We start from the raw sequence: 9,370 nt of genomic DNA, 5'->3' as shown, positions 1-9,370 counted from the left end.
CTTTGGGGCCCCAGAAAGTTTGTCTCTTTCTTCTGGTGATAGATTTAAATAAATATTCCTTTAATTATGATCCAACATATCTTGCCTTTGCTTAACACAGTCCATTCAAGACAGAAGGGTAAAGATGAGAGTCTCAATACAAGTAAAAAGAAAGAAAGAGAGAGCAGGAAACATTATTTCCTGCTGGGTTGGTTATTTACATGATTTTCAGAGAAAATGACAGCCGGCTGAATGAGAGAAAATAAAAAACAAGATCACTAAACTTAAACACTGTTATTAGAAAACTGAAGACAAAATGTAAATAACCATTTTGCCTGTTTCATGTTTATCACATAATCACAGCACTGCCATATTTGGAATAAATAGCCTAACATTTGAATGCAAATGTGACTGATACTTATTATAATATTTTAGACATGGAATCACATACTGCAATCTTTTCATATGCTTGCCTTACCCAGAAATGAATTTGCTGGATGGTTTCCAAGCTGTAATTTGGACTTATAAGACTAAATGCCACATGACAATTGAGTCCCCAGTAGCTTTTAAGCTCATGGAAATTAAGCAACAGCAGATGAAAGTGTGTTCAGAAGCCCAGAGACCCATCTGCCCGGATCCCTACCCCCATGGGCCTCCCACTCACATGGGCCATATTTCAAAATTCATTTCTGCGTGTCTCAGAGACTTTGTGGTTTTCAAGGGCCTTCTCATGAACACAATGGCTCATGCCTGCTCGGGGTTACAGACAAGCCAACTGGTAATTATGCAAGAGTGCAAAAAGTACTGTAATTGGTGAAAATATAAGATTTCACAGGAAATCAAAAGAGAGACACCTTGGAATCTAGACACCTGGACACACAAAGGGCTTGCCAATGTAAGGGGTGCATCTAACGTGAGGCTTGAAGGATGAGTAGCCATTTCTCAGGTGAACGGGGAGATAGGTATTCCAAGCAGAGGTGACAGCGTCTGCAGAAGCCACACAGAAGATGGGAGAGGGCCCAGGAGCGGGGGTGGGGGGGCCTGACGGGGTGGAGTAGAGAGTGCCAGAGGGAGGGGTGAGAGCTGGGGCCAGAGGGAAGGCAGTGGTCCCATCCTGAGAGGCCTTGAAAGCCATATTAAGCAGGTTGGATTCTATCCCAAGGGTGTTTGGGGCTGAGCTATGTCCCTGCACCACTTCCCCAAATTCATATGTTGAATCCCTAATCTCCAGGACCTCAAAATGTGACTGTATTTGGAGAAAGGGTACTTAAAGAGGTAATTAAATTAAACTGGAGTTATTAGGGTGAGTCCTAACCAATGTGACTGGTGTCCTCATAAGAGGAGATTCGGACACACAGCGGGAAGACCGTGTGAAGACACAGGGTGAAGACAGCAATCTACCAGCCAAGGAGCAAGAAAGGTCTCAGAAGAAAGCAACTCTGCTGATACCTTGATCTTGGACTTTCAGCCTGAAGAACTGTGAGAAAATCTGTCGTTGAAGCCCGCCAGGCTGTGGTATTTTGTTATGGCCGCCCAAGCAAACTCATATCAATGCTAAGGGCAATAAAGTCTTCTAAGCAAAGAGGAGGAGGATGGTTAGGTTTATCTTTTGAAAAGTCACTCTGGCCGATGGACAGAAGGGGTAAATACCTGCAGTGATCTGTGCAGGCTGAGCTTAGCACACCACAAGGGGCACCTTCTAAATAGATAACAACACGAATCACGTGTCCACAACTTGTATAACACTTCGCAACTGCACACCCATACGTGGCTGTGATACCAGGAGATAGGTAAAGGAATGGAAAGAAGTGAACAGATTTGAGACAGATTCAGAGACTAGACTCAGTGATTTTTGAAGATTGGTTGGATGCCACCAGTGAGAGAGAGGAAGAAAAAAAGGATAAAGGTGTTTTCAGTCTTGGGCAGCTGTGTGTATGGGTGCACCTGCCAACCACATAAGAAATCGAGAAGGAAGAGCTGCATTGGAGAGGATGATTGAGTGAGTTTTGGCTTCAAGTTTGATGAACCAAAGGAAGGTAGTCCAAGTGGAGCTCTTCAATAGGGAATTGGACGCATGAAGATATGAACTTGCACACACATCATGATTGGAAGCCCACTATTTTAAACCACAGAGGTTGGTAAGAACAGAAGGAATCATATGTAAAATAAGAAAACAGTATGAGAGAAAGAAAAATAAGCATGACTTTTATATCCAGACTCCTAAGTCAGAGGCTCATTATGGGAATGAGGTGGCAAAACAAGAAAAGTGGTGTCCCCTGTTTCCTTCTCTTCTACCCACCCCCTTGTTCCAGGCATGGTCAGTCAGCTCCTCATATCCATCTTCTTGAGGCTTGGGTTGCCCTGGATCCAGAGAGCGTGCTTGAGTGGATTTCCTTACTCACTCAGCAAATGCTAGGTGCCTACAGTGTGTCATATACATGCTAAGCTTCTGTTGGTCAATAAAAAACATCATATGGCTCCCCATTCTCAGAACAATCCAGATCCTTGGTCTGTTGCAGGCACCCCTAGAATTGTAATACTACTGACAGCACGAAAGAACAAGGCTGTCTTTGTTGAATGCATGGCTGAATTCGCTTCAAGAATACATGTAGATCTGGAAAAGATGAAAACAAGGCCACTCACTGCCCCTCCCACTTTATTGTCACACATAATCAAGGGCCGACCATAATATCGCTGAGGGTGGTACTTTGCACTTGGCATTATCTGAGCTGAAGCTCAAATAGTGCTAGTTATCACACACTCCCCAATATCTTTTAAAAAAATTCATTAATAAGCCCAAATGCTTTTGTCTAGTTATTAGGGAAGCTGGGGTTAGTAATTAAGCTTTGCAGCAGGACAAACTAGGACAGAAGAGGCTACTTGACAACCACAGCTGACTGCCTGGTTTGGACATACCCGGGAGGAACTTCTTGGGGACCACCTGAAAGTAACTGATGGACAAAGGAGAGGAGGCTTTGTTCTGCTTGAGTTCAGAGGATTACAATTTGGGCACAGATAGAAATGCAGTCTTGTTACCAGCCCTGGGCTGGTGAGGTCCAGAAACGTTTGGGCAACATGAGATAAGTATACAAATATTCAAATCCTTCTGGGAACCTGGGATAAGATTGTCTTGCTTCTGAGAAAAGAATACTTGTAACATGAAATAATCCTTGATGTTGATGTTTGACTTAGGATGACAATTTGATCAGCTTAGTAACTCCATCAAGAGCAAAAAATTCATATGCAAGAGATTATAGGGAAGCAGGAAGCTTTAGTCTTTTGGCAAAAGGGACGGGAACCAGTCAGCCATGACCAAGAAGTCAACAATCCTTAAGCAAGTTGTAAAATCCAGTCTGGAAGCCTGGGGAAATCCATAATTAGTCACCCAATCATGTCCCTGTGAAGAGATGGTGACACCAAAGGAGGAAATGGACTTGATGAGAGAAGAGGTTTGAAGTGATTTCTCCCAACTCTGGTTAAATTTGATTCTAGAGCTTTCCAAGGGACCATTTCGAGTCCTTTTGTTGTTTCATTCTTGTTCAATACAATTTCAATGCAAATGAGAAATTAGCTAGGGCTAGGAAGTCTTTGGTTATAGAGGTGTGAGAGGTGTAACAAAATTCTTACCCAGTCAGCAGGGAGAAGAAAAATTCACAAGTTAAAATTAATTCTAGGAAACATATCCACATAGATGGATGTGCCAATACCCAGTGTTCGCCTGCCTTGTTTTCTCACCATGCTTTACTGGGGATGAGCTGCCTGAAAAACAGCCAGATGCCTTTACTGAGTGCACTGGGTATTCTGCATCCAGTCCCTACAAATCAGTTATGGGCAGGACAAAGCTGGCCATCAAAGGCCCATTCATAGCTGACAAATTCTTCTTCTGCAACTCAAGCCTGCAAGTTTGTGCTTCTCAACTGTAATGTGCTTACAGATCTTCCGGGGGATATTGTTCAAATACAGATTCTAATTCAGAAGGTCTGAAGTGGGACCTGAATTTTTGTGTTTCCAGATGATGCTATTGGCCCATGTCACACACTAGCAAGTTGACTTTTCCTATAACATCCCATAGGTGGAGCAAAATCGCATTACCCCTCCCACCTAGAACTGCAAGGCGAAAATCAGCAGCTACAGGGCAACGATTTCCCTTGTGTTAAGCATGGATTTAATTCTAGGCTGCCTTCACATGATGGATGAACCTTACAGATCATTACCAATTTAAAGTAAAAAGACATCGATGTCGACTTTTGTCATCCCTGTTACCTGTCACGGTTGTAAAACACCATGTTGTGAAAGACTGAATTTACTCAGAGGTCCACGATTAGTGGCAAACTGTCCATGTTCAACATCGAATTTCAATCCTGAAATTTAAAAGCTGAAAATGCGTGAGAGTCATATGACATCCCTTCATGGAAGAGAGAGCGCTTCACTAGGATTCCAGAGGCTTGAAATAAAGTCTGAGCTCTGTCATCACTTGCTGGTGACTCTGAATAATGCCGTCCACCCTTCCGAGGCTCAGATGTGACATGAATAGTTGTTGGGTGACCATGACATACGAAGCAACCCAAAATGGCTGCCTTTCTGCTAAGTAAGCATCAGGACCACATAGCTTCGCAGTGATGAGACCCTCGCAAGCTGGTTTGAGATCTCTGATGTGGATGCAGGCAGACAGCAGTGCTGTGGGATCAGCACCAACTGGGAATGGGGGCAGCTGTCCTCTCTAACCCCGATGTCACGTGCTGAGGTGATGCCAACATTCTTCTCCTCCATCACAATACTCCAGAGCTCATCCTTGTCAGGATGTACTCAGGTATGTCTCCGAGGAGTATCAGAGTACCTCCTGTCTCCTGTCATTGTTGCAGGAATTTAGGACTCACCCTGCTAGGAAGTCTGGTGTAGACAATTCTGCATAGACAATCGAAGAAAACTCAGTAACCAGATTCCCTACTTACAGCCACTTCTACTCTCTAACCTGCTTTTGGAGATTTTCTCCTCTTTTCCTCCTTCCTACTCTGCCCATATGGGCTACCCAGTCCTATGGACTGTAGGTTCCAATCAACCAACCTCAGAGCTCATTATTCCGGTTGCAAGTTGCCAATCACACCAGTTCCTCACACTCCCTGTTTTTTCTCTTGGTGTTTGTACTTTTCCATCATTTCTCCTGTGGTTTCCATGTTTGGGATGAACAGATACACACTACTATATATAAAGGAGATATACAACAAGGAACTGCTGTATAACACAGGGGACTATATTCAATATCTTGTAATAACCTATAATGGAAAAGAATCTGAAAAAGAATAGATAGATATGTGTAAATGAATCACTTTGCTATACACCTGAAAATAACACAACATTGTAAATTAACTATTTTTTAATATTTTAAAAATGTTTTAAAAAAAAGCATATTGCTCTAGCCAACTGAAACTTCTGCAACTTCATGCCAGCTGTGGGATGTCCTGGTTTGTCCAGGACAGTCCTGGTTTACACCTGTTGTCCCAGGTTAGTAATTAGTTGAATCCCCTTTTACTCTGAAAAATGTCCCAGTTTAGAAGATAAACTATATAATCACGCTATGTGGAAGCAACTCCAGCAAGATGAAAAAGTCAACCATGCCAGAGAGGATGAAACATTCATAAACATGGTTGACACTAGCTATGGTGTGAGCAGAAAATTCACCAAAAGAAATACAGGTAGAAGTCTACATCACACTGATGAATATGTGCTCCTGGGCCAGACTTCATTGCTTTAGGTACAAGATGCAAAAAAATCCTCTCCCCCCAAAAAAACACAAAAAACAACTTGTACTTCACAAGCAAAACTGTGAGTTGTACTTCTTAAGAAAGAGAAAAAAATAATATAACAAGGTTTATTACCAAGCAAGTAGATCGTCAAAATGAACGTCCACAATTCTACCTTGGTAGAAACCACTGGGGATAAGCCTTCAGCAGTGGAAGGTGGGCAGCATGCAGGACCCTGTGGAAGGACCTGAGGCTTTGGGATAAATCAGACTAGAATTAGGATACTGACTTCTCTTTAAATGGTGTGACCTTGGGCAGATGGCTCATGTGTCTGAACCTTTGTTTCATCACTTACGAAAGGAGAGAGTTCAATTAGCCATTGGTTTTCAAACTAGGCTCTGCAGGGCCCAAGGGTTTTGCCTTTCAGACCCATGGCAGGGGGAAGGAAAACTTAAGTTTTCCCACCACTTTTACGTGTTTTATGTCAAGCAGTGAGCTCTCTTAAGATGTTTTAAATTTGATCTTGAGATACTAATTTGAAGAAAAGAGTTTGTTGCACAAATAAAATGTGAACACATACGGGTTAGACGGTCTCTAAGATCTCTTCCCAACTCTGGTAGACATGGTTCTGAGGCCTCGGGTAATGTCAGCAGTTAGTGAACTGACAGATGGAAGTGGGCAGAAGATTCCTCTGATGCCTGCAGAGACTTGCTTTAAGGGCAGACCAGATGGGCCTTAATGTGTGCACTGCTTTATTAGGGAGGCTGATGAAGACCAGGGTGTGTCTGAGGAACATGTGTTTACAGACACATGGAGGTGTGGCTGGGAGATGTCTTAGCTGGAGAGGAACATTCCTAGGCCTCTGAAAAGTGTTCCTAGAAGTATCCTCCATTACTCATAAAGATCCAGAGATTCTAAGTTGGTCCTAGGCTGATTCTAGATTATTAGGAGAAAGTCTGGTGTCTGAAAATTATTGCCAGTATCTTCAAAATTATTAATAATTGTAATAAGGAAGGAAGGAAGAGAAGGAGGGAGGGAGGAAAGGAAGGAAGGAAGGGAGAAAGAAAAGTCTGGTATATTCTAGCACTTCAGGGCATTGGGTGGCATATATACATTTAAAGAGTAAAACGTCTTTTTTTCTGGACTAAAAATCAGAAGTCTAAACATTTAAATAAGACACATTAATGAGGACAAAGGTGGATCAGGGAACCATGGTCTTTTCCCCACATGCTGCATATACCAGGAATCAAGAGAAAAAAAGTAGATAATGGTGAGTGTGTGACAGAAGTGCTTTCTTTCACTGACCTGGAAGAAAATGGAATCTTGAACCAGAAGAAAAATACTAACATCACTAAGGGGCTTTGTGTCCTGGCTACAAAGTCAGATCTACCTTGGGTATCAAAATTTAAATCTGGGAGACTGGTTTCCTTTTCTCTGTAAAAGCACCAGATAAGAAGTTAGGCTTAAGACTGAACTTGAATGAAAATCATTTGTGCACTCTTCTTTCTGTCTTAATCAAAAAAATGGGATTCCTTACATTTTATATGCTATTAGTCTCATATCTGAAATACTTTTAAATTCTGGTTAGATTTGGAGTTTGTTTGAATCTAGTCTTGATCGTTTAAGAATGATTCAGTTGGTTGCTGTTTCTTATTTCATTAGACTTCTAATCATGCCATGATGTTGTTTTTAAGAATATCCAGGGATTTCTACTGCCTAAGAGATAAAGCCCAAAGTCTTTACATTAAAGACTTTCATTATCACACACCAGCTTACTTTTTCAGTCTCGTGTCTTTATGATCTAGAAGCACCAGGTTACCCACTAATGGCCAAGCACATCGTTTGCCTTCTTCCTACTGTCTATTCATTTACCCTCCGTACTACCTCGTTCACGATGCTTTCCAGATACCGGAGCCCCAGGCAGAACGAATCTCCTTCCTCTGCTCCCAGAATCCTCTGCTCCCATTGTTGGCCCAGCAGGGATCTCACTGGTCCTCAAAGGCCATGGGTGTGACTCTCTTGTTGTGTAGGCAGTGACAAGCATTAGGATAGGGACTCTGCCTATTCCTCTTTATAACTCTGGCGTCTAACACAGAGCCTGGCACACAGTAGATGCTCAAGAAATCTTTGTAGAAAAAAAAGTGTTTCTAACGAGTGAATTCTCAATGGCATCTCGAAATTAGGGGACTGAGCAGTTCTCTACATGGTGGATCCTTCTTTTGTCTGTTTTAAATGTATAAGCTTATTTACTAGTTGTAAAATGAAGAGCACTGTGGGTCTTTTGAAACTAAATCTTTCCAGTTTAGGATGCCATGTTTTTGGTTTTGGTTTTTTTTTTCTAGGTGGCTTTTTAAATATTTTATTTTTTAAAAATGTTTATTGAAGTGTAGTTGATTTACAATGTTGTGTTAGTTTCAGGTGTCCAGCAAAGTGAATCAGATATATATAGATATATATAGATAGAGATATCTATATATCTATATCTGTAAGTATAGATATAAAAGAGCCCAAGGAACCACTCCCACCCTTGAGTGAAGACTTCCTCCTTAATGCTTTGTCCAAGGACTTCACCGTTCCCCCAAACACTTCGTCTCTTCAATTTGAAGATGCTAAGCTTTCGGCTGTCATCTCTGAAGTAGTTTCCCAAACCCCAGCTCCAACCACCCACTATGCAGGTCCACCCCCGACACTCCGCAGAGTGATGACAAAGAACTTGACGATGCCCTGGATCCACTTTCTGACAGTCTCGGGCAAAGACAGCCTGACCCAGGTGGGAACAAACCCCTAGAGGATAAAGTCAAGGAAAAGGTGAAAGCTGAACACAGAGACAAACTGGGAGAAAGGGATGGTACCATCCCACCTGAATATCGACATCTCTTGGATGATGACGATGAGGGCAAATCAGCGACGCCACCTCCAAAGAAACCTGAGGCATCAAAGAAACCTGCAGATGCCCAAGACCCCATTGATGCCCTCTCAGGGGGCTTTGACAGCTGTCCCTCAACTACAGAAACCTCAGAGAACACAGCAAAGGACAAAGACAAGAAAACTGCTTCCGGCTCCAAAGCACCCAAGAATGGGGATAAAGCAAAGGATTCTGCAAAGGCAAAGGAGGAAACTTCCAAGCGAAAAGCTGATGGCAAAAGTACAAGTTAAAGTTAAAGTTCACACTATTTGGTACCTGCATATAAAATCTTCAGCTGGTAGATGGTGACTTTTGAAGAACAAAAGGCTTTGACAGCAGAAAAATTTTCTGAGTGGCTTCTAGACAGTGGTATTTGTTGAGTCTTTTGACATCCTAAACATTGTTTGTTATGCTTTTCCTGAAGAGAAACTGAATTTGTCTGGTTCACCTGTGTTATTCTACTGAGTATTGATAAACTTTGAATATCTATATATCTGTATCTATTTACATTTACATTTACATTTTCTTCCTTTATAGTTCCCTGTGCTGTAGAGTAGGTCCTTGTTGTTTATCTATTTTATATATAGTAGTGTGTATATTTTAATCCCAAACTCCTAATTTATCCCTCCCCTCCTTCCCCTTTGGTAACCATAAGTTTGTTTTCTATGTCTGTGAGTCTATTTCTGTTTTGTAAATAAGTTCATTTGTATCATTTTTTTAGATTCCACTTATAAGCGATATCATA

At 41.9% G+C, this 9,370-nt stretch overlaps 1 pseudogene; it reads left to right on the top strand.

The window, feature by feature from the left end:
- Positions 1 to 5,875: 5,875 nt before the first annotated feature.
- LOC103015553 (calpastatin-like) lies at positions 5,876 to 8,876 on the top strand (annotated as a pseudogene).
- Positions 8,877 to 9,370: the final 494 nt, after the last annotated feature.

This window comes from Balaenoptera acutorostrata, chromosome 20, assembly GCF_949987535.1.
Source record: "Balaenoptera acutorostrata chromosome 20, mBalAcu1.1, whole genome shotgun sequence".
Taxonomy (NCBI): Eukaryota; Metazoa; Chordata; class Mammalia; order Artiodactyla; family Balaenopteridae; genus Balaenoptera; species Balaenoptera acutorostrata.
The sequence above is the reverse complement of the archived record's forward strand: the minus strand, read 5'-3'. Positions and strand labels throughout refer to the sequence as shown.